This window comes from Coturnix japonica, chromosome 2, assembly GCF_054131305.1.
Source record: "Coturnix japonica strain WE chromosome 2, WE-NBRP24, whole genome shotgun sequence".
Lineage (NCBI taxonomy): Eukaryota > Metazoa > Chordata > Aves > Galliformes > Phasianidae > Coturnix > Coturnix japonica.
In genome coordinates, this window is record NC_140664.1 from 84,685,528 (window position 1) to 84,712,161 (window position 26,634).

The 26,634-nt window shown below is 41.3% G+C and overlaps 1 protein-coding gene and 1 long non-coding RNA gene across 2 annotated transcripts in view; one reads left to right on the forward strand and one right to left on the reverse strand.

Annotated features, from left to right (window-relative positions):
* FBXL7 (F-box and leucine rich repeat protein 7) overlaps window positions 1-26,634 on the reverse strand; it is a 154,252-nt gene that overhangs the window by 27,333 nt on the left and 100,285 nt on the right. The window lies entirely within an intron of this gene.
* Window positions 4,684-9,224, forward strand: LOC146762003 (uncharacterized). The gene is made up of 2 exons (XR_014942815.1): window positions 4,684-4,735; window positions 8,983-9,224. It is a non-coding gene; the product is annotated as an uncharacterized LOC146762003 (long non-coding RNA).

A 26,634-nucleotide genomic window follows, 5' to 3' on the forward strand; every position in this document is an offset into this window, starting at 1 on the left:
AATCACACTGTTATTGGACATCACACTGACAGGTAATTCAGTGGCAAGATGTGAATGAAATTCATTTGTGGCAAACCTACAGGCATGCACATGGAAACATACAATTCTGCATATCAAGTGACAGAGCTGACAGTTGCTACTCAGGAGGAAGATCTTGAGATTATAATAGGCAGTTTGTTACATTAAGTAGTTCCAAATAAATATTGTCTCAAACAAGCAAAATATAGCAAAAGCAAAATGCTTTTAGAAAGGAAGAAAGATGGATGACGGCAACATTTGCAGAACAAGACTCATCACCTCTCCTCCTGCCCTATGCACAATGCTTATCATTCTTGTTGAGCTCCATCACTGTTTTACATCTCACTCCTTCCTCTCCTCACATACCCTTTAAATCATGCAAGAACGCCCTATAAACTCTTCCAATAAATAGATGACTGAAAACACATTCTACTGCAAGTGTGGAGAGTTGCTGTCTATTCTATAGAACATTGCAAGCATGATTAAAACTGATGAGCGCTCTCGAGCCCTAAGGCTGACTGGAAGGTGCAATTAAATGTTCCTTTTTGTAAGAACAGCTGGAGCCAAATGGTAGTGACAAACTGGTAAGGGCCATAAGTCAAGAAAGTAAGCTGTGAACCAGGTCAAGGAAAGGTTAAGTTGTAAACAGACAATCTAGCATTTAGAACTAAAAAAAAAATAATAATGTGCAGTCAGTTGCTTAAGCTGGTAAATATTATGCTTCCTAGTAAGTATCTGAAAAAGAGAGAAGAAAGCACAGCAGGAGATAGGCATCTTCTGACACCAGCACAAAAGGAAGGCAGACCTAGGTAACACATATGCCAGCAATGTAACTCAGAACGCTACCTATGGACAAGTCATGCATGGATAAGCCTCCAGGTTTCTAGCACCCCTTAGGGCCTTCCTGAACTTAGGAGAAATGGAAGAATAATCTCAGATCAATCCTTGGAAACAGCCTTCCCACTTCCTATTTAACAGCCAATGGGTCAAGCTAGCATTACTTCAAATGAATATAAAGTTCTTCAAAATTGACCAATCTTTATGGTTAAAGTTTTTAAGTTTCTGCCAAAGACCATCTGTAAAAATCATACAGGAGAGCTGTGATCCATTCCTGACCACCTGCTGTTCTGTACCACAACTCTGGTGGAAACAAGGGAAATTTTACTTCCCCACGAGGATCTGGAAGACAAAAGCATCCACAGAATGGCTGGTGTTAGACACGGCTTTCATTAAAACCTACTCAAAGAGGAAAGGAGAGCATTTTCCCAGCTATCCAAATCTCAGGATGAGTACACAGAACTGTAGTAGGTATGTGGCAAGAAAAGATGAGGCTTAACACTAACATGATCTGCACATTTGTGATTATTAATTTCAAAGGAAAAAAAAAAAATAAATGCAATTCATGAGAAAGATGAGTCATCTCTTCAGCGGATGAGAGGCAGCAGAAACTGAGGGACAGGCTTACACAAGCAGCTTAACTATAGAAGCCCCCAACTGGGAAAACCTGACATGGAAAAAGCAATTAATTTACAGAGAATGAAGCAGCAAAAGCTGCTGATGTAACCCGAGGAAAGGAAAAGGGTGCTGGTGTGGGAAGGAAGAACAAACCCTAGTTACTACATCTGCTCCAAGATTGCAGACAGCTATCAAGGCAGCCTAAGCCATGCCGGTGCCATACACTGCCCAGCCAAACCATGACTCATCTTCCTCAAGCGTGCTGATGCTGTGGTGCCCTCCGAGCCCCACACAGCTTCACCCAGCAGCCCTAAGCTGTGCCCACGTGCAAAGAAAGCAGCTTTTGCTGTCCTACAGCTGCAAGCACTGCTCTCAAGTGGAGCTGGATGACTTCTTAAGCTGTGTAAGAGGTCAAGGGTGTGCTGAAAGATCAGGGAACGTAAGCCCATTGAGTGCTTTAATCCCAGGAAGGGAGCAGTCAGTTTTAAGTGAAGCTGATTCAGTGAACTGACCTTCAGCACTGCTGCAATTTTAGCAGGGCAGAAAGGTCGCATTTGCAATTATGAGCAACTCTATCAAAAACATTACTTTAACAGCAGTGCTGAGAACACAGCAGCTATGTGATTGATAAAACAAGGAAACTCCACCAAGGTGTTTTCAAAGGCTTTGGTAAGAGGAAGAAAGCAGGGAGAGACACATAGCGAAAAAGCAGCAAAATAAAACACCATGCTGCACAGAGTGCACAGGACTTCAGTCTGCATATTTTCAAACATTTATTTCAATGTTGTTGCTGTTTCTGAAAAAAATGAGGAAACTAGTGCATTGAGCTCAGCCTGCGTCTCTCAACTAGCTTCACCTCCTGAGCTTTGTGCAGCTTCTCCTGTCATTTCATTCTGAAAGACTGCTGTCATCCTGCTCCGTGCCTGCCTGATCCTTCAGCTTAAATGTTTATGCAAGAGACATCTCCACCCGTCTGCTTACCAACAGAACTCTGCTTAGCCCTACCTTTCTATTTCCATCCTCTTCTTGGCTTGAGCAGTACACACTTTGAAAGATCTCACCTTAAGCAATTGCTGCCCACTGCCCTAATCTCCTGTAGTGTTTTTCACAATACTCATTATGTTTCATAGCACTACCAACTATAAAACCCCTGCTTCAGAATACAGGTAAGAATGCGCTCATCACAGCTTTTATCCCCTACTGTGAATGGATTGTGCAATAGTGCACAGCACTGCCTAATCTCTGAAGTTATGAGACAGAACAGAAAGTAATTTCTTCAGCAGGCATCAGCCACTAAGAACAAAAGACAAAGAGCCACATGTGTGTTATCTATTGCTCCATGCTCCCTAGAGCCCGCTGGCCCTTTTGCAGTTGCCCTTCTCTTGGCTGCCTGCTTCTCTCTTGCTAAAGCAGCTCTATTTCATTCTTCCCAGGTCCGGTCTGTAGAGACCAAGCAGCTCTCAGCTGGGAAGAAACTCGATGCTCCTCACCTTCAAACCTCACAAGTGCAAAGCTCAAAAGCAGGCCTGTATCACTGTTTTATAGTCCCAGCTCTTCACACTCTAATTCACTTTTAGTAGGCTCGGTCACCTTTGCACATCTAGGAAGGAAACGGTACAAAGCTAACTGGAGAAACAAAATTATTATAGAAAAAAGCAGGCATTTGTCTGGTTCACGAGGTACAGTGCTGTTAACAGTTCCATAAACCTTGTAATTGAGCCAAATTATCAGCCAATTACGAGGGGGAAAAAAGCGTGCAAATACATCCTCCTCCAGCACACACCCAACAGCCCTTCAACCTGGAAAACCCTTTCCTTGTCAGAAACAAAAGGAAAACAAAAGCAGAGAGTGCATGGTCTAAAATACTGGATTCCATGTTAATACAGCTGTGCCTAAGCAAAGTGCTCCTGCACCCAGTATCAAGATTGACTCTCCCTATACGCTTCTTTGCAGGAGGAGACAGTGTTGTGCAATGGTTTCAGTAACTGCAGTTTTTCTTAAGTATCTTTAAAGAGACACTTAAAATTATAGCTTCTACCATCAGAAGGTTTACTTTGTCTACTGAAGTTAAACACTCATCTCATGCAAGCCCTTTTATGTAGCTGGAGGGAAAGCTCAATGCAATGGCAAACAAAGTGCTGTATCCTGGACAAAAACAGATGCTTCGCTAACCAAATCTACCTTAAAAAGCACAGATCTAAAGGATTCAGGAGCTTAAGCCTGAGGAGAGCAAACAATTTAACTCTGATTTTGGTTTCCTTTTCTTCTTCAATAATCAGGGACTTAAAAAGAGAAACTTACAAATGCATAGCTCAGAATTTAGACACTGTATTTGTTCACCTGATTTCAAAGAATTCAGAAAATCTTTAGGTGGTAGGTTGGACTTAGAAACGCTTAATATGTCTGCTATTTTTATACTTGCACAAGACCTACTCAATGCCAACATAAAAAATTATTTAATCTGGAACTCAGCATGCAGACTTGCAACTTCTTCCAAAATAACTCAACTTTATATTCGTACTGCATAATGTTCTGTAGGGCTGCTGGTATTAAGAGAGTGGCAAAACTGTTCACTTTCACTCTGATTCAATGTGACCAGAAAGTTCTCTTGAACACAGACATTCACTCCAATGCAGAAACTTTTGATCTTCATAAAAAAGTAATGACGACAGGAAAGGACCCTAACATAGAACTGGCTTAGCCCAGCCAGACCAGTACTTAACTTTTTATGTATTTTACTTAAACAAAATGTAAGTGGCCCTAGGGAAAGCAACTTTAATAAACATGATCATATAAACTTTACAGAGAAAATTCAATTTTCCCTTTAATAGTGTCTCTCAAATAGTAAACTTTATTATAAGACCAATAATTCTTAATCAGATTCTACTACCAAAATCAGGTGTTTCATTTTCAATTTTTTAACCAGTTTGTCCAATTGCTTCTTGGAATATGTCATGCCCCAAATAAGATAAAAAGTACCACTGAAAGGGCAGTTCTGATGGAATCTGGACTGATGCCTTCACTCTTCGCTCTCCAGGAAAACTTTCCTTGACCAAGAAAAGCATTCCTCTCTGCTTACCCTGAGATTCCATATCTGAGAAGCAGAGATGCTAATACAAGAGTGGAAGGACTAGAAATTGCCCAGAAAGCCATTCTCAAACTTATTAATTGTTATTTCACATTCACGGTACACTGCTCTGAGATGAGAGTGTGGTGACTTGCGGAATCAAACTCTATAATCCAGAGATGGGTTATAAAGCAGGTATGTTTATTCCAGCGTTGCGCAGCGCCGGGTGCAAGGGGGATAGCTCCTCCAAACTTGCACACCGTAAAGAGAAAAGTGTGTTACAGATATAGGTTAAGCTAATACATAATCAATAGTCTCCTCCTCAGTTTGATTACATATTCATTACATTCCCTATGGCCCCGTTCCCTGCGACCCCATTCCCTCATTCCCCCTGACACCATTCCCCGTGACCCTTGCCGATGTTTTGGGGTGAAATTCTTCTTCTGTTTTCTTCTTGGTGTTATCTGCTGTTATTGTTCTCCCATGTCGGCATCATCTTGCCCGGGGGGGGGGATCTAATCCTTCTTGTCAGAGGTCTCCGGACAGTTTCTTCTTATCTTTATTGCCCTCTTCTCTGGCTTTATTTTGACTAAGTGTCTGTAATTCCTCCTTTCCCTGCACATTTAAATGTACAGTTACCCTTTGTCTTGGTTTCTGTGAAGTTCCCCTTTCCCTTTCTATAGCAAAATGTTACCTTACCACCATTTTGAGGCTTTGCTCACTCTTCAATTCCCCCCTTTTCTTTAATCTAGCAGTCTTTTACCTGCTAGATTCTTAATGGGTCTCAAAATAGGCTCCGCTCTCTACCTTTTGTCTCAGCTCATGTCTCTTCCAAACCTCGTATTCCCTTCCAGTACCTTGGTGCAGACACAAAAGGCATCTTATAACAACACAAGTAAAACACACCAAGAATAGCAAGGTGACGCAGGCTAAGAAAAACTGTTTCAGTCATCCTAAATTTGGCAACTAGTAAGTTTATCCCATGGTCCAGAGAAAACTATTCCCCAATCGGTGTTATCCCTGCCTACTCCATGTTGCAATGCATCTTTGGATAAACAGGATACCTCCTTTTGGATTGTCCATCAGGCATCTGCAGCAGCATCCTCAATTGTTTCTAAGGTTACAGAAATTTTCATACAGCAATACCCCCCTTTTCTTGGGAGTTCTGTGAAATCAATTTGCCATTATTGCCCTGGAAGGCCCTCTCCCGTGAGGCCCACTTGTGCCCTGTTCCTGGTACTGGGACTGTACTTTGTGGTGTTAGTTTGCCCAATATATTCTCTTATCTTCCTTTATAACCAATTTCCATAAAATACTAAAGGGCATAACAATGTCCATTTGGGCATGCACCCATCTGTCAACTTGCTCTATTCCTTTCTAAATCATTAATTGGACTCCTGTTCTCTTTAGAATATTTTACAGGTTTTGACTTGGCTTCAGAGATTTTAAGTTTACCGTCTGGAATTGAAGCCCTCTTCAACTGCCTGTTCTGCCACCTGATCTATTATCTTATTTTCTGTTTCCTGTACAGTGTTACATTTCTGATGTCTTTTACAACATATAATAACCATTGGTAGATTTAAATCAGGCTGTTTTCCTTGTGTGTGAGCAATCCTTGCTCTTTTCAGATGGTACTATGAGCGTGTGGCACATATTTAGCATCTGTCCATATGATTGAAGCTCTTGTCAAGGCAGTTATTTCAGCCTTCTGAGGGGAAGTCCCCACAGCTGGTGGTTGTGCTTCGATTACCTGGTCAGTAGCAGTTACTGCATGTCCTGCCTTACAGTCTCCTTGTCTCATAAAACTGCAGCTGCTGGTAACCCAGGTGTCTTCTGCATCTTCTAAGGGTTCGTCCTTCAGGTTCGACTGACCGGCTGGAATGTGCAGCTTCAGTTGATTCAAAGCAGTCATGTAATACTGGTTCTCCGGGAGTTCCGCTAAGGAAAGATACTGGGTTGACAGTATTAGTCACAATTATTTCTACATCATCTTGCTCTACCAGGATGGCCTGGTATTTCAGGAATCTTTGGGGTGAGAGCCAATGAACTAATGTCCCCCTTTTGCCTCCAATACAGTAAACACTGTATGAGATATTAAAACTGGTGTCCTTTGGCCCAGTGTAGATTTATAGGCTTCTTGAATATTGAACACCAGTGCAGCCACTGCCCTCAGGCACCATCCCTTACTCACTTCAAGCTGTTTGAGGTTTACCATCAGTCCGTAGCTGTGTATCCATGGTCAGCACCCTCCTGTCATTCCTGGGAACGTATGGAGTTCCTTGGCAGTTTGCAGCTCAGGGGCTTAGCAGATGGCTTCTTTCCTGGCAGTCCTTAAGGTCCAAAGTCCAGCTGTAATTTCTGAGTTATTTGTGCTTTCTGTAAACCAAGAAACTCAGCAAACTCTCAGTCTATTGTACACAGTCCTTTTGTTGCTGTGGCATCCACATGCTCCAGTAAAGTTCCACCCTAGGATGGAGGATCCCAGGTCTCAGGCTCATGAGTTGACCAGTTCTCAAAGATCATTAAGCTGTTCTCACAACCCTGGGTAACACTGTCCAGGTTAACTGAGTCTCTTCTCCCTCTATTAGGGTTTTCCTATTCAAAGGCAAATAACCTTAGGCTTCCTTTAGTCAAACCAGGCAGAAGAGACATCCCTCAAATCCAGAAGGCAAACTCCACCTATTCATTCCTTAACTTGGTTGATAAAGTGCATGGATTTTCCATCACTGAGTGTATCCATTCAACAATTCCATTACTTGTCCTCATGTCTTCTACCAAACTAAAGCACTTGCTATCCGAAAATCTAGCAAATTGGCAAAATTGGAGTTTTGTACTTGGATTCCCATTCAATTAGTAATTCAAACTCAAAAAATTATCTATTATTTCTTTTGTCCTTCTACAGTCACATATCCTCAAAGGGCACCACTTTACCCTGAGTGGGTGAGCTCTTGCTTTTAACTTGTATTTAGGGCTTAATTTTTGGCCCTGATGCCCACACCCCTAAGTGTGTCTTAATTGAGATTGCTGTGGCTCCTGGGGGCATAACATTGTTTTTCCCAGTTTGTGTTAATAGTCAGACTTACAATTCTTAATCAGCCAATATTGTTTGACCCTTAGCTCCAGTTTTATTAAATTTCTTGCCAGGGTAACCTGACAGGTAGAAGAATTTCTGTATTCCTACTTGTTTTCTTAGCTTATATTTAATTAATTCCAAAAGTAAGCCTTTTCTTGTTGGGCAGTAGCACCTACTACTGTTACAAAACCATCTATGGGTAGTAAGAAGCTCCCATATCCATCAGAAAATGAACTACTTTATCCTGCTTCCTTAGCTGCAGTTTCATCGGTGTATCTGCTAGGGTTAACTTCCCAAGTTCTCATTGTTCAGTTCTGCAATCAGAGGCAATTCCTTCTCACTCAGCTTGGTCGGATTTCTCTACCAGTGTCCCACTGCATTTGCACACTGCTTTCATTCCAGCGGGGCAGAGCCCTCCCTGGGCTCCTCAAGCCTCCCTCCCCCCCCTTTCCTCGTGGGGGATCCCTGGGTCCTATGGCCCTACTCTAGCACCACAACAGTAACAGCTGTTATTATTCTCAATTCCCTGAACATCTCTGATTCTCAATCAGGTGTTTGTTTTGTTATTTGTTGTTGTTGTTGTTGTTTGTTTGTTTTCTTCTTATTGTACACCTCTCTTCAGACCTGACATCCCTGTTTTTATCTTTGCCTTCCTCAACTTTTGTCCTTCCCAAACTTTCTCACTTTCCAAACTCTAATCATTACATTTCAACTCCTCTCCAGAGCCATCCAGTGCTGCCCAGATTTCAGATTTCCCAGATCTCTGCACATGAAGGCTATTCTCACTTCCAGTGCCCTGTCCTCTCCACCTTCCCCTTTGCTGTTTACAGCAGCAGTCTCTGACCCTGGCTCCCTCTCCCACTCTGAGAGTTCTGATTGCAGGGGAACGGTGCGGGGGGGTTGTTCTCATGCCAGCACAGATAAACTTACTTTCTCTTTAACCCTTTTTCCTCTGTACACTATTCCACTATTTGTACCCTCATTTACACTTCCACGTACCCTCAACAATACTTCCGTATGACATTAACAACTACACTTTCTTATACCAGCCAAACAGTTTGTCCCATTCCCTTCAAAACCCACAAATCAAACAACACAGTTCTTCAGTTTCCATAAACACTCTTACTACCTTATAACTTTCCCTTAGCAATCCATATCGTTCAGTTATACACCTCTCGCCACAGAGCCAGCACTGACTGACCCACCTCCCTTACACCTCTTCGCAGGCAGAACACAGTATCACATAAATGGCTTGATGCTCATTCCACACAGACATTCCTCTATATGTTCATTGTCTCTGTCCTCTAGCTTATAAATCAACCACCACTGATTACAATATTTAATCAGGATTTTTTTTTTTTCGGCTCAGGGTTCCTCCTGGTTCCCCAGCGATATCTCGCCAATGTGCCAGTATACACCCCAGGGGTGAGCGCGCAGGGACCTCTTTGCTCTGTGATTTTCCCATTGTAACTTAATATAAACCACCGTATTCTTTTATAAGTAAAACCACTTCTGACACAACAGCATTGTTATGACTTATGACCACATACTTTACAAAAACCAGTAATTAATAATACAAAATAAACACGTATTAAAACATAGATAAACAAGTATTGGAGACAACTTTCGCTTCGTCCGTCCCCGGCCGTTTCCCTCGCGGGAGGACGGAACCGCGGGTCGGGACTCCGCACTCGCCCCGCAGCTGTGCTGCGTCTCACTCACACCACACTCACACGACAATTCAAACAGAATTACAATATATCATTTGTTAAGCTTAACCAAAGATGTTAAGAACACCGGTGCTAGTTGTTGACTTAGGTCACCTATATAAACAGCGCTGTACAATACCAATTATCCCAGGATTACCCAAATCACCCTGTACCAGAGAACAGACAAGCTCTGCCCAATTAGCAATCACCTGAATGTGAGCAATAGCTCTTTTACCATGCGTACGACTTACTGGCCCCTTTGTAGGCACTCCCTAGGGAGTCCTAACCCAGCCGGCAACCTAACCTAACCAGTGAGCTCACGTCCCTTGGGGGGGAGCACGCCGACTCCACTGTGCCCTGCGTAGGACGTCTCCTCACGACTTATGGGTCCCCCATTTCACATACCTGGTCCGCCGATAGATGGTTCTTGTCTGCTCCTGCAGTGATCAGATGAGGGAGGGGAGTCCTTCCGAGAAATCTCGGGGCGCGCCAAAGGCGTCCCCCTTCTCAGCTGGTCCTGCAGCCGAACAGAGAGGGTCCCATCTGGGGTGCCAAATTGACTTGCGGAATCAAACTCTATAATCCAGAGATGGGTTATAAAGCAGGTATGTTTATTCCAGCGTTGCGCAGCGCCGGGTGCAAGGGGGATAGCTCCTCCAAACTTGCACACCGTAAAGAGAAAAGTGTGTTACAGATATAGGTTAAGCTAATACATAATCAATAGTCTCCTCCTCAGTTTGATTACATATTCATTACATTCCCTATGGCCCCGTTCCCTGCGACCCCATTCCCTCATTCCCCCTGACACCATTCCCCGTGACCCTTGCCGATGTTTTGGGGTGAAATTCTTCTTCTGTTTTCTTCTTGGTGTTATCTGCTGTTATTGTTCTCCCATGTCGGCATCATCTTGCCCGGGGGGGGGGGATCTAATCCTTCTTGTCAGAGGTCTCCGGACAGTTTCTTCTTATCTTTATTGCCCTCTTCTCTGGCTTTATTTTGACTAAGTGTCTGTAATTCCTCCTTTCCCTGCACATTTAAATGTACAGTTACCCTTTGTCTTGGTTTCTGTGAAGTTCCCCTTTCCCTTTCTATAGCAAAATGTTACCTTACCACCATTTTGAGGCTTTGCTCACTCTTCAGTGGCCCAAATTCTGCCTCATAACAGCAAGAAAGTAATTGTGATTGAAACTGATCACAGCTCTCTCTGTTTACTGGTTCTAAGTCTCAAAAACGCTCTACACTGTACTGCCCCACACTATCCTCATCTTTTCATTTGACGCTTCCAGAAACGCTCAAGGCATTTTCACTCTGCCCTCACTGCAGCATTTGCGGCATACAAATGTGCACAGCTTGGATTTTTCCCATAAGTATACTTTATGTTTAAGACACTATTGTTCTTTACATGCAAACCCATAATTTGCCAGACACTAATTTCTTTCTCAAGCCATAATGTCTTTAGCATATTTAAAGGCAACTCCACAAACTTTATACGTTAGGTTAGCGCATCATTAACTTTTTCAGGGATGCTATTTACATCTCTTTCTGAAGAACACATGGAAGAACTCTTGCCCATTTGGAAATTCTACATGGAGCCAAGCTTTCCATACAAAATGCAAGCACTCAGCTTTCTGGGAGTCATCAGTTCTGAACAAGACGCTACACCCAGCCACTACACCCAGACTTGCCATAAACAACTGCTTGAGTTTCTGCAATGGGGCATAAGAAAGACAATGAAGATGCAAACATAACCTTCTGTACCATTGTAGTGTTTCATCTACGCCATGGAAATAAATCTGCATGACTTCTTGCAGCTGAAGTGTCTCAAGAAAAACAACAGTTTGTGATCCACTCATGCAATTTCAACTTTGCCACGTACTGCTGTAGGAACAGGAAATACTCTTGTCCTTGCAGAGTTCATTCTGAACATAAGCGATGCATCTACAGCTTAGAAAAGAGAAATTTGGATTTTGCTCAAGATTTTCTCAAAACATAGAAATACTAGATAGGAAATAAAAGCCATCTTATACAAAGTAAATGTTTGCAGTCTTGTGGACTGTCATAGAATCACAGAATGGTCTGAGTTGGAAGGGATCATGAATCTCCAATCCCCTCAAACACAGGCAGGGCGACCAACCTCCACATTTAATACTAGACCAGGCTGCCCAGGGCCCCATCTAACCTGGCCTTGAACACCCCCAGGGATGGGGCATCAGGACATCATGACAAGGAGTGTCATGAAATAACTAAGGAGGAGAAACCTCCTGGAAATGTAATTTTTTGTTACTTAAATCCTCTACTCTCTTTTCTGACCACCAGTTCTAGTAATGTTGAAAAACTGGTATGCTGACTTAGCCATAGTTACACCAAAGAACCTGCCACAAATTACTTATCCTATGGAAATGCAGTATGTATGGCAGCTGTAAAAAATGTACATTTTAATAATGTCATAAAAATACTAATTTTGCATATGTCAGTCAGTTATAGCAGCTATTTACATTTTTCTAATGACTTTTAATGAATATTGTAATTCTAAAGGTGGAAAAATGCAAATCAATTGCATCCTTCTTCTCTAAGTGACACTGAAGTTCTAAAGCAGACAAAACTTGCATATGCAGTACTATATGCATGGGCAAAAAGTACATCTTCTATGCTCTTTGGAAAGAAAAACACAACCAGTTCTTCAGAAATTCCTCTACTCCATTGTCTGATTAGCTCCAAATGCAGCCCTCAGAGGTGTCATGCTTTCCATCATCTCATGTGTCGGGGATGCTAGGAGAATAAGTTAACCCAAGGTTTGCTATAGGAAGACCTGATACACAACTTTGCAGTCATGAACTCAAGCAATGCACGACAGACACTACATCTTCAATACCAATGATGCATGCTGCAGTTGAGACACATGCAACAAGAATGATAAAGAATACAAGACCAGACCCACAAATCAAGTATAGAGACCTGTGGGCAGTTAGCTTCAGGACAACAAAACTGAAATGTGAAGGTATTTAGAGAAGTCTGGCAAAGGATTTTCAGTGCTTAACCTTTGCTTTCAAAAACAGAATATCCAGACATTGGGAATGAGATGAAGGTATAGGTTCTGAATCACTCTCAGCCTCTGCAGACTTGTAAGATACATGAAATAATACACTTCTGTTCCCAAACAAATGTCTTTTAAATGAACAGTATGGAACCACTGCAAAACCTCCACGGGGAGAAATGTTTTTAGTACTCATTGCTATTGCCATATAACTACCCCAGACACTATTCTTGCTGCTCACAGATGAATTCAACTGTTTAGTGACTTTAAATGACTGTTAGAAGCAATCATCTCTGCTGCCTTTATTTTTCAATCTTTATAAACTTTTCTCCCCACATGCCTCCTCCTCATTATAGTACAAAATATGCTCCCATGGTGAATGCGACTGTCAAGAAAATGACACTGTTTACAACAAGATTGATTCAAATTATATTTATACATTCTCTTCCTTGAAAGTTGGTATATAAAATCCCAGTTGTTTCAGTAGAATTAAAAGAGAACAAGGAAAACATCCACGAAAAGCTAAGCACAACACGCTTAAATCCAATCTTACTTTGTAAGCACATGTCCCACATTGCTGGATGAAGCTCCATGTTATTTCCAAATAGTCTTTACTGCCATACAGATGTCTCCATTGTATGAAATTTTGGATTGGACATATAAGCAGATAACATGGTCACGTTCATTTTACACTGCAACTAAAGCCAGGCACGTAGTCAGTACACAACTTATCCCAAGGTCAACCACTGCCAAAATGCTTTGGTCAACCTAACGAGAAAATAAGGGAGAGTCCTGAGAACTACATATGAAGGCTCGTAGCACCTTACCCAAGACACAGGGTGTTCCAAACTACTTCTTATTGCATTCCATGCATCAAACCACCCCTCTGAGGGAAGCCTTAATCAAATCACAGTTCATCCCGCTACTGACTGATGGGATATCTCACCAGCCTTTCTTAAGATGCTACAGAGTAAAGCAGCATCTAGAATTGCTATGGGATAAATTAGCTGTGCTTTCTGCACAATGCTGTGAAGAGGGTTACTTTGTACCGATTCCCCTAGGTAGAATGCGCCCATTCTAAGTAGGTAGTCATAATAGGCAGATTTAACAAAGATGGAGTGCCAGAAGTCTGTGTTCACCAAGACAAAAGTTTGGAGCTCCTTTTATATAAAAGTGCAACACAGGGACAAGGTTATGTTCTTATTCACGTGAGCATAACATGAGAGAATGAGGATAGAGTTTAAACATTTTGCTCATATCTGTCCAAGCCAAAGTACAGGTATGGTTCCTGCACGGTCTGCTAGACAAGTCAAAGAAAGTGATGGCAGACAAGAACCAGATCGAACATCTCACCACTGGTGATGTGCAGCCAGATCACTCCAGCTAGGCTGAACGGCAACCACAACCCATACTGGCCTCAAAGAAAACTTTCCCTAGAAACCTTCACCCATCTCTAATTACACTTTTAAACAAGGCTTCAACTTGCTAAATTCATATAATATCAGAAATTTATTGATGGCTTTAAATTATAGGAGCCAAAAGGAACTAAACCATGCTTAGACTAACACATTTTCCCAACACATTTCCAGAGTTGTGGTGGTAAATCCCATTCGCAACACAATCAGCTACACAACAGAAGCCAAGTCTTGTGCACCCCAATAAGCAGTACATGTCATATGAAGGACGAAGCACCCAATGGGAAGCTTTGTGGGTAAGAAACAACAGCCAGTAGATGCCTGAATGAATTCATACTTGATAAATGGCAGAAATATCCAGTTACCAGAGAGGAAAAAAAAAACCACAGCCCCCCATACACATTCACTCAGACTGGATCTTTTAAAGGAAAGTATAAAATCCCTTCAGAAGAGAATCTGTAAAGCAGAATTCATATAGGTTCTACTAAATTTCAGAACATAAAATAAACAAAACCATGTATTCTATGGGATATAGAATCCTATAGGATCTTAGGGTATTCACAGGTCCCCTCCTTCCTTTCAGGTAGCCTCTCCACAGTTCACAAGTAATTTAAATTTCAGGTCATGACCTTTTCCAAAACAGCAGAGCACTTGTCTTCCTTGCCTCTTGCTTTACAGTCACTGATTGCTTCTGTGTCAGGTGCCTGGAGCAGGGCAGCCCATCTACTCCAAACAATAGTTAAACTGTTAACAAGCTGTTAAGATTGCTGCAGCTATTCTGGATCTACAGAAGGACTGTATGTCCAAAAGCTTATCGTCCACCCAGCCATTCTATGGTATTATTTGGTCCAAACAATAAATTACCTCTATTCACAAGTCTTGCCTCTGAAACTTGAAGCACACTGCCCACTGGAAAGTGGAGTGCCTGTAAAGTTGCATCAGAAAGATGCAGCTCAGTGCTGCCCTCCAAGTCAGCAGCAACCTTCCCTTTATTCGTGAGCATTGATTTTTAATTGTTTCCCATTCCCAAGTCAAAGCACTTAAACTTGCCAGGAAAGCACTCCTTAACTTTCTGTGATATACTTAAGCAGTACTAATGATTCATACTGAACTTTAAGGAATATGGGTTATTTTCTGTGCTTGTATACACACTACAAATTTTCCTATTGTTTGTATTTCCTTTCACAGCCTCTGAACTGTTCATTAGGCATCAAATATCAGTGATGTCCTCCAGGCTGGTGATGCTCATAGCCAATCATGCTGATCAAAACAAGGCCAAAGTGTGACAGAACTGTCAAGTAAGTCTGTGGTAAGAAAGATTTTAACTCCCTAAAAGAGACATAATTTATCCCAAATATGCCATAAATATATAAGTATAGACACACGCTGCATGATTGCATGGTGTCCTTCAACTTCTTAAAAAACAATACAGTGGATTAGAGGAAAAAAACAGAAAGAGATGTTCTTCCAATTATTTCTCCCCTATTCATCTACCTCCTTGCTCTGTTGTGCTCCAAGTATCTGTTTTACTTGAGAGCAATTAAGCTCTGGATGTTAGCATTCCTAGATGTTAAATCTATGCATTGAAGTAGTATCTGGGGTCTATAGAAGACAACGGGTTGTAGGGTAACAGCAAGAGAGTCAGTTCCCACTTGACAAAGCTAATATAATGAATGTCTCAGGTGCTGCAGGTCCCAGGCAAGATATTGCTGCGGCGCTGCTCCTCAGGCACCTCTGCCCTGCCACATTTGCCTTCATTCTGGAGTCCCTGCAGCACTGATTCAAGTGTGTGCTGAGACACTGTCTATTTCAGTCAATCAAAATCAACAACATTTCTAAAAGACATAACATAAATGAAGTGTTGACTGCAGTAGTTCAGATGGGAAATGGAAACATCACACTTACAAGCATACTCTCTGACAGGCAAGGTGGGATAGAATCAGGTTTTGTTTGTTGGTTTAATGCTCTACATCCTTCCCAGCTCTGCAGAGAGCTTCACAACTCATCTTGGAGATGGTCTCTTCAGTGCAGGAAAAATAGTGATTTTAGTTCTGGAAGTTCCTAGTTCCGGTGATCAGCCAAGCTGGAAGCTGATACAAGCAATCCTTGTCAGGATTCTGCCTACACTGCCTCTCATATAACCTGTCATTCTTCTTGTGACTCTCATGGAATACAAGCCAGTAAGGATGCACTACAAATATCACTCCTATATGACACAAGCAAGAAAAGCATCTGGTACAGACTGCAGTTCAGGTTTCCTCTGTTTAACCAGAAGGTTGTTGCAAAGACATTAGATTTTTATGCCTCGATTCCACAGAATAAGTATATAATCCAATATTACCTTCTTCCATGAGTCACCACAATAGAATTGTGGTTTGGTACATGGATAAGGAAATGCCAAGCAGAGAGATAATACTGCCTCTATTTGGCAGTAAGACAACTTCTGCTAGCATATCACACTGTTCTGCTGTCTGTAACACAAATACAACGGAAGAACTCAAGAGAGATCAGCAAAAGCCACATCAAACTAGGAAATTTAAGCAGCTCAAGCTATTTATCTTACAGAGAAGGATCAGGGTAATTGTTTTTAAATGCCAATAAGGAAAAGACAGATTTGATAGAAGGCCACTCAGCTATGGATATGAAACATACAATTAAATATAACATTTGGACAATGAGCAATGGCCTAAAACTTGAACATAAGAAGTTCTGTGCTGACAAGAGGCAGAGCTTCTTTACAGTAAGGGTGATGGAGCACTGGAACAGGTTGCCCAAAGGGGTTGTAGAGCCTCTTTCTATGGAAATATTAAAGACCCATCTGGACACCTACCTGTGAGGCCTGTTGAAGTGTACCTGCTTTAGCAGGGAGACTGGACTCAATGATCTCTTGAGGTCCCTTCTAAACCCTGCAAATCCATGATTCTATATTTGGAAATTGTAGAAGCCAGCAATTGAGAAATAAAGTTGATTTTTTTGGTTGTTTGTTTGTTTTTTTTTTAAATCAAGCTCTAAAACAACTTGTCAAACGTTGAGATGGATTCCCCTCATTACTCTTTTTAGCTGATATGTAGCGTTCTAAAAAAAGATCTGCACACATATACGGAATAAATGTTCTGTGGCTCCCGACTGTGCAGGAAAGAAAATGCTCTCATGACAGTCTTTTCTGTTGCAAGAAATGCCTAACTTCACAGAAACTCAAAAGATGTTTTGCAACATTTTTTGAAGAGATTATTATTCTTTTGGATTCATCACCAGCAAGGTCTGGAAATAATTACTGCTATGTATAAGTTCGGTTTCAACTTTTCAGGAAAAATTATTCTGCCACCATCTTTGCAGCCATGTAAGCAATAACCCTGGATAACTACAAAGAATATAAGAGAAACATAGACTAAAAACAACAACCCAACAGACAATAAATTATTATTCATCTGCCTAATGCGAGAGCCAGCACACAAGGAGAGCATCTTCCATAGAATTTCATCACTTAATTTGCTAAATGTTCCCCCAAAAAAGGAAAGAGCACCATTCAATTCTCCTAAGGAATACTGCACTTTAATAATATCTGGAACCTTTGGTTCCAGGAACCCAAACCTCCCCAGGTGCCTGTGCATATTCTCATCTGCTCTTGCCAGCTCTGTCTTCCCTGCTGTGGTCATCAAGCTGCTGCACTGGAACATCTAAAGAGCTCATATGCTTATGCACTGTGTGCTGACTCGATGCCATCCAAAATCACCATCTGGAGAATAACCCACAGAAAAGGAATCTGCTCTTCTGCTTTCATCTCTTCCCTCAACCGAGCCGCAGGCCAGCAGCAGACCCAGCTCAGACTCCCAGCCCTCCTCCTCCGTGGCTTGACATGTGTGCGGCACATGAACCGCCTTGGGCAAAAGAAGGCTGTGCTGTGGCTGGAGGGCAGGCTGAGGGACAAGAGCCAGCCAGAGCTCCTGAGAGACCACCTGCCCCATGCCCTCAGCTCCTGAGTAGTGGGTGCCCAAATAGTTTCCTGATCCAAATACCAATTTACTCATTTGAAATCTGTTTTTAGCAGACAGGAGACCCAGCGAGCGCTCTATCTTGCCATGCAGTGGGATTCAGACGTGCCTCAGCTACTGCCTGGTGCAAGAACTGTGTGGATGGAGCAGCCCTGATGTAGCTGCTACCTATCTGCCCTGACAGCTGAGGAAAGCACACACCTTTGCAGCCCTTGACAGTGTGGACAGGCCTGTCTGTCTGTATGGGAGGTGGGAGAAGCTTGGAACAGAGCAGGGAGGCTGCATGCCTCACCGGCTTATGGCTTCGTTTGTTAATTGGCTTTAGGAATCCAGAAGGGAAAAGCAAGCCCGTTTATGAAGGCATGAACCATCTGCATGTGGAAATTACTTCACCGATTCAGAATCCGATGGACAGTTTGAAGAATACAAACTGAAAGGAAAAAAAAAAATAGGCTATTAAATTATCTGGCAACTTTCTGCTCAGGAAAGAGCTGGGGGAAATGTATCCCTGCTGATTATGTGTGTAATAGCTCCAAAAGTTAGTCTGTATCAAACAAAGCCTTACAGCACAACCCTGTCTGCAGAAGGGAGAGCAGTTCTTCAACCGACCACTTTCAAAATGATGTAAGACGTATATAAAATGAGCAAGAAACAGAAAAAAAAACCCAACACCGTCTGATTTGTGAGATCAAGACATACACAGGACAACTCATAATATGGAAAAGATACACACTGTTCAAACCTAGACTGTTCCTTTACCACAGCACTTGTACGTACCCAAGAATGAGACAAGATATGATACTGTTGAGCCACATGAGATAAAAATACTACGTCTTGAAAACCAAAATTAGGAAGAACACAATAGATGTTTCCCTACTATTGCCTAACAGATTGCTACATTAAGCACTTACTGACATATGAAAATTATTAAGCAAGGTCAGAAGCTTCAAGATTTACTTTGATGGTATTAATCACTGTGAGCAAAAACCAGAAACATTCATCCTCATCCCAGCTCTGACAGTGCTCACTTTGTAATGCTAGACAAGCCATTTAACTGCCTAGCCAAAATACACTATCAAAAGCCTGGGTGACGAGTCAGAAGTTAATTGGCATATATGTGTGTTTAGATTTTCCTTAGAGTCCAAGCATAAGCACCCATCTTTTGAAGACATAATGACAAATAATCAACAAAACCCAAGAAGACATTTCCAAACAAACTCCTGTGGATGGTAAATACAGCTCAGAGTGCATTTTCTAGTACTGTGGTTAGTCTATTTTCATTTGCTTCCCAAACTGAACTGAGAGGTGGCAGAGCACCAGCATCTCCCGTTGGATCTTGATTTCCATTGGAGCACCATGCTTCAACAGAGAGCTGGTTGGTCAGTACAAGCAACAGTGCTGGAGAGGAACATGGTTTGCTTCTTGGCTCATCAAACAGCAGTGCTACCGCTTGTCTCAGTGAGCCTAGTCACACTTCCACGGCACGCCTGACTGCAATAGTGCTAGAGGTTAAACAGCCGGTTCTCTTGCAAACAAATGCACATTCAAAATGCTTTAAAATCATTAAGCAGTGGTCTCCTAATGTCCCTAGAGGATCAGCAGTTTCCAAAATCACTCAACTGACAGACCTGCGGTTCTGCTCCATGCAGAAGCTGGCCAACTGGAATGAGATGGAAGATTTTCAGCTGGTTCTCTAACTTGGCTGACAAGGAGGAAAAACCCCAAATATTAAAGAAACCCAGGTGATTTCTTTCTTTCCCTAGAGATACTAGTAAGTTGAGAAAAATAATCAACATAGAAGCTGATTAAAAGCTTCTACTGCATTTGGGCACCCCTCTGCCTAAGCCACACAGCTTTTGATGGTGGTACCTACAGACACGTCCTGGGGACTGTCCAAGTCCTCCAGTGGTGGGGTTCATTTCATGCAGACCATAAATAAACCTAAGTATGTTACAGGAGCAAATGCCTGCCCTAAGTCTTTTTCTCCTCTGTAGCTCCCACCAGCTCTGGAGCTGCTTTAGGACAGGAGGAACTGACCGGGTGAGTAGTGGCATGGACAAGACCAAATGTGAGCAACGACTCTCTAGCAAGAATGGAGAAAATGGCCATCAGAAAGATCAGCATGTCTACTGCTCATTGAATCTTACACAAGTGAGAGTTTTAGATTCAATACCATTCAATACCATTCAATTTCATGACCAAGCCTGCAGTTAACCTATGCTAACTGCAAAGACGCTGGTTAATATTCTGCAAAATATTTATCATCTTTTGTAATTGAAACAAGTTCTGAAAACCACCCTGAAAAATAAACAGAACAAACAAAAAAAATCAACTAAAAAAACCACTCCAACAAAAATAGAACAACTGAAATAACTGTTCTTTTAATACTTACCAACTACATCTTAACTAGCATACAGAAAAAAAAGTTAAAAGCCCTCTGGTAACTAATACAACTCTTCATTTAATTCTCCTTAAGCATTTAAGTTTTTCAGTCATGGGGACAAATGTTTCTAAAACCAGAAGAACAAAGTGGTTTTAATCCCTCATTTCAAGAACAAAGTCAGTGTAATTTACTCATTAAATATTTGATGATCCAGTTTAGTCACGTGTGATAAAGTGCCTTGGAGCAGCCTGGGGAACATGTGCTGGCAAGAGCAAAGATTCCCATCATACCGTAACAGACAAAAACCTACGCCAGGCCATTAAGAGGCACTTGCAGAAATTAAGTCTTTTAACAATGGAAATCAGATGGCAGAATATCGTAAATTGCAGAAATTAGCAATAAAAACCTTTGTGAACACTTGCTAGAGAGGAAAAATAAAGCCAACGAAGTAACGAGAGATCGTAAGTGCACAGAGATCTCAAGGACCTTGCCTTATGATTTAACAATACCTATAGTGAATGCAAATGGGAGAGATAAGGCAAGCTTTTAGTATATGGGGTGAAAGTATCTACAGGCTCTATTCTGTAACAGCGCAAGTGGGAATGTCTGTACTGTGTTAAGAAAAAAAAAAAACCACACAATGAAAAGCAAACAACAAAATGATGAAAGCAATGATTGGCCACTGAACAACAGGTGAAGGTGTGTTTCATTAGAAAAATCTTCAGGAGTTCTAATCTAAACTGCACAACTATACATTTCAATGCAACTTAAAGCTTCTGGGGATGTACTAAAAACATAGAAATGCAAGCAGGAGCCTGATCTAACACAGAAACACACGCATGCGGAAAACGAGAGAACAACAGAATTCGGAAACATGCAGATGATGGAGCAGAGGGAAGGACTGCTGGCTTGCAAAGAACCAGCAACCGACGACAGCCGCCTTATTACTTATTTCCCAGGCAGCCACTAGAGGGACCCAACTGAACCTGATTGGCAACAACCTCCCCGCCCCATCAGCGAACAGCGGAGTTGAACGAAACAAACGAGCAGCCTGACTGCAAGCTACCACTGGCCTCCCCCCGCCTTAGCAGCAATTTAAAGCTGTGAATAAAAGGGTCTGAATGATAATCCGCTCTATTCCTTTATTGGAAATTTTCCCTCCCTCCCTCCACCCCCTCCTATTTTTGCCTTATACCTCAATCCCAGTTAGATATAAATGGCCTTATTAAAAACTGAAGATGACTTTGCTTCAAATTTACCAGAAAAATAATCAATCAAATCAGAAAAAGCCAAATAACTCCTTCATACACACAAAACCAACTAACCAAAAAAACCTGCTAAGAGTTTCTGCTGGCTGAGGCAATAGAGTAATTTTAGCACTAATGTCACAGCATCCAAAGTGATTTTGTACATAATTGGTACTTTGAATTGTCTACTAGTCTGGTGATTTATGATACAAAGTGATGGTTTTACTTCCAGACCCCAGTGAAGGACTGCTTTCATAATAGTTATTTTTGGTGTTGTGAAACTTCCTGAGTTCTCCCATACACTCAGTACAGCTACAATAGATACTCTTATAAAGTGAAGATTTATCAGTTGTTATTAGGAAGTAGCCACAAAAGATTTTCTGTGTGTGCAGTCTCCCACAACATAGCCCATAGCATGTCTGCTGTGTCAATGAAGGGTTCAGTACCCACGCAGGTTCCTTTCCTGCACTTAGAAGTCCTATGACATCATAGTTACGCAGGATACAACCAAAGAAGTGTAAAGCAAGATGTGGGCAGCAGCTTTCACCTGTATTTTCCAACCAGGATTGTTTTACGTTTGAATAAGCTTCAAAGTGGCAATAGGCTGACAGAAATAAAAGGGCCCTCTATCACCAGAGTATAAACTTTCTAAGAACTTATTTACCTACTCATTAATGCATTCCTAATACTTTCAGATGAAGTCTACAAGAAATTCTACCAAATCTCACGTTTAATGACATCACATGTTCCACTAGCTCAGCTAGGAACAGGCTTCTTCCCTAGATCACCGCTCAGCGAGCATACCAGGCACACTGCCCCTCTTGGTAGAACCCACCAGAAATGTGCCAAAGCTGGGGATAAACAAGAGCACTGTGCCAGAGACAGAAAATACTCGTCTTTGTGTCCCTAGCTTGTACTTGCTGCTTATAATCAAAGTGATAGCTCCAGTAAGCATTTCCCCCCCAGGACCTGTGGCACATACTGCAGCAGACTGAAGTATTAATGGGAAAGTCAACCCATCATCCTCTCCTTGAAAACCAGCCCTCAGTTCTCTTCCCTCTTTGCCACGTGCTCTGAATTAATGCCCTGAGAGGCCAAATAAAGACCATAATTACAGATTTATTTTGTGCCACATTCTCGATTAGCGATGAGTGCTGTTCCTGCCTTTGTGGATCCAGTACAAGATACCGGAACCTACGTCAACTCAGACAAGGGGCTGGACCACGCAAGTCAAATGTAGTAAACAGGCCACTCATTTTAGCTAATGTTGCTCACTTGAAGTTAATTCAACTTTGAATTTTTGCCTGGCTAAAAAGCTGAAACCATGTAAAACTGTCAAGTTTTACATGTTTCCATCCACAAAGAATAAAATGACCTAGATTCTCTCATTCTTAGATTCCCTCAGAGTTCTGGCCAGATTTTCAGAGGCTTGCTAACCTTGGCTGAGTTAAGGGTTTATAATGAAACACTAAAAACCAAGTATGTTTGAGCTGGTTTGGATTTTATTATGAATGTTTTGGATGGCTGTAATGTTACAGTCAATTCAGACATTCCGGGTACTTCTCATCCAAAAAAACTGCTGCTTCGAAAAAAAAAAAAAATCCCATGTTTACAATAAATTAAAATCAATCATTACTTCGGGCCTGATTCTCCACCACTCTATTCCAACACAGCATCTGGTTTCAGATTAGGCTCCTGTAGTTGCAGTGAATATACCTTGTTTTAATATCCTCTTACTCACTACAATAGTGAAAGTAATGATTGGAAAAAAGTTACTTGCAACTTTAAAAGTATAAGGTGTCAGACATAACAGTGATGAGTCAAAAACAAAATGTTATGAGAAAATAGAGGCAGACAAAAATAATGTTGGCAATCCAAAATACATAAGTAATAGTTTTAAAAGTGTCTATAATTAAAAAGATTGTGCCTTCAAGCTCATTAGAAGTCTCGCCACCTTGAGACAGATACAAAGATGCCCCATCATGGTCTTGTGGTCTTGTTTTAGAAATGGATTTTGATTCAGTGGAGATCTCCATCCTCATAAAGCTTAACCTATACCTTGGCTGCTAATCTACAGTTATGAAAGAAGCTGAAAGAAAGTTATCTGATGTACTGGGGTAATGCAGATATTAATGTGCTTTCTGCTTTGCAATAGAAAAGGCTCAGCTCAGAGGGCTCGCATTAACTACATGTGGTGTACAAAGGAATATAAAAGTTATCACGAGTACACCACGATACCAGCGAAATAACGAAGCACATGATTTTCAACCCCTGAAGATTTCTCATTCTTTGGTATTAGGCTCTAAGGCTCTGTCAACATGTGGTGCAGAACACTTTTTCCCCTTCAGTCAGAATGGTGATTTCAAACAAGGAGATAAAGGGAAAAAAACCCATACCCTATGTTTGAAGAAATCAGATGTGCACATGCTACTTTCACAGGCTTTCAGCATTTACTTTCGCTGTTCATTCTAAAGCAATTTTTTTTTCTCCTAAAATAGCCCATAACTATAGAAAAAAACACTCTAACACGCTCAACTTCTCAGTAATAAGGCTGAAGAAAGAAGAGTTCTGTATCAGGAAAAACATATTGTGTAGCACACTAATACTGTGCTTACCTTAGCAACAGACAGTAGAGATGCCTGTTTTCAGTTACAAATTAGGACAGAATAATTCCTGGTTAACTTTGTCTGCACTTTAATGAAATAGTTATGAAGGGAGGAAGAAAAAGCATGCTTCAAACTTTGCCAATATCTAAACAAAACGAACAGCAGCGGGGTTTTGTTTTCACTTAAGTTTCATTATACTTCATATACAGAGAATTAGTACAACTTAAAACTGTTGTGTATTTAAACCCATGTGTATGACGAGAGCCGCCAATATGTTCATTTGCGAGTGGAAAAGTCTCGCTCTTGCCATTATTTGCTAGCATAACACGTTTTCATATGTTCTGGGAATCTTTCTCCTGAAACAAAAATAGACCTTAACAAATTAGCAGACCTGTACCAAAAGCCTAGTCAGGAAATCTGACCTTTGAGGAGTTTACAGTTGGCTTTACAATTTTATGGATAATTTTCTTCTATCATAAATGAACTTGGATCATAGTGGCAAGGGAACACCAGTCACACGATGTTGGTCTGGAACACAACAAGTAAAACAACACTGGTAGAGGTTAGACAGAAGAAAGCACTGCCTTGGTGCTGCTTGTGCAGTTTGGCAGCTGAGTCCTGTCCTTTTAATCTGCGCTAATGGCCCACTGCAGGCCACTGATGTATGAGACCTTAGTGACTGTCAGAAAAAGAAAACTTTAGTTCAGCAAAATGCACCAGTTGTAGATCTCTCTGATGAAAACAACTCAGCCAAAATGCAACTAGTGAGTTGCATAATGCACAAGTGAACGCTTGGAAGTTTATCTGGAAAGCGTTACATACTGGGAGAGGGATTAACCTTGCAAATGTTAATGCCTAGAGGGAATTCAAGATGTCCAGTCATTTAGGGGTGATGTTTGGCACTTTAAATAAGCAGCCTTGGTGAGAATTACTTTATGCAAAGCAGCCAGTAAACACACAAAAAATTTCAGATAATTCATTAGACAAAACACATGTCAAAACTCTGCATTTTGCTTCTTTGTCACCTGCTAGTGTTGCATACTCATTTGTCTTACATCATCCAGAAGAAGCAGCTATGGAGCAAGGTAAATGTCAGGGCAATTAGGTTTCCAGTTAGCAGATGGAGCAAGAAGATTTTCAGTCTTACTGAAGTGGAAATACAGGAGAGCTCTCCTGAGCCAGCCTCTGTGCTGTGTATGTTAGCACTTATTCAAGAGCTTTGAAGAACAAATCCATCAAGAAGCCCCTATAAAACAACCATGACCTCATGTAATCTGACTTAGGGAGGAATCAGAAGACACAGCACTTTCTAACTGAAAACTGCTCAGCGGTATTTCTGACACCAGTTCACTAATGAATCATTTGACAAATATTAGGTCTCAATTCCCACATTTTTTTCATGCTAGTTTACCAAGCAAACAAAATATCTGTCAGTCTTCCTCCAAGACTCCTTCCTTCTACCAGTGATCAGGCAGTATGGATATAATATACAACACACGATACAATTCATCTCAACTTTGGCTATAACTGTAGAGTGAGCATGAGCCTATAGACTCATGTTTAAAGACAAATCGCTCTATGTTTCATCAACACTCCTACAGAAACTACTTTCCATCTGACTGAGTAGTGCTAGCAATTACCAGCAACCTCAGAAGTACCTTATACAGGCAGAATGGCCATGAACCTTACATCACACACATGCTCCAGAATGATGTTTCTCTCCTTTAACTGGAATCTAGAAGAAAAAAACTTAGAAGTGTAACTTAAAACAGAAGATAACCCTTTTTCGTCTCACAGTTTGCATGGTGGGAACTCCAAAGAGATTGGGAAGAGCAGTAACAAAAGAGGTCTCCTGATTGTGAAGCAATGGTAACTTGCAAGGTAGGTGGTCATCAGATATGAAAGGCGCAGAGTGTTAAGACAGAAAAATCAAGCAAATAAATCAGTTCAAAATGGCCAGAACTTTCACATGGTTTTTCATGGATGGGAATAAACTTGTGAGGACAAAGAAAAAAAAGATTTAAATGAGAAAGCATCTTGTTAGGACTATTAGAACACAAGTGAAAAATACTGCTTAGATCCCCGACTCTTAACATAAAAGATCCAAAACAAGAACAAAAACATCACTTCCAAGATTCTAAAAGACTCGTAAGAGAAAGCAAACTCTGAGGAAAAGTGCAGGTGACACTCTGAAGGGACAATACGCACTACTACAGCCCATAAACACTTGGGAAAAAGCCATTTGGCCTCATTTGTCCCAGTTCATTTAATCTCTAAACAGAGAAGCTCATCTTCTTAAGACTAATGGAGAAATAATTTCTTCAGCCTGGTAGTTCAAATGTAAACAAGTTTAAAATTAAACTCTTTCCAATACATTAAAAATAACTGCCCTCACGCAGATATTCACACTCATCTTCCTGCTCTGAGAGAGGCAGTCCAGACCTGACTCCAAGCTTCTTGCTTTGCGCGTTGTTCCAAAGCAGTTACTGTGTAAGTACATGTAACCAATTTACTGGGCAGATCTAATAACACTGAGCAGTATCAGCGTAACTGAAAAAAAAAAAAAAAAAAGTTACAGTTTTCCAAAAAACCACCCCCTCCACTTCCCTTCCCCTCCAAAAAATAAAGCATGGAA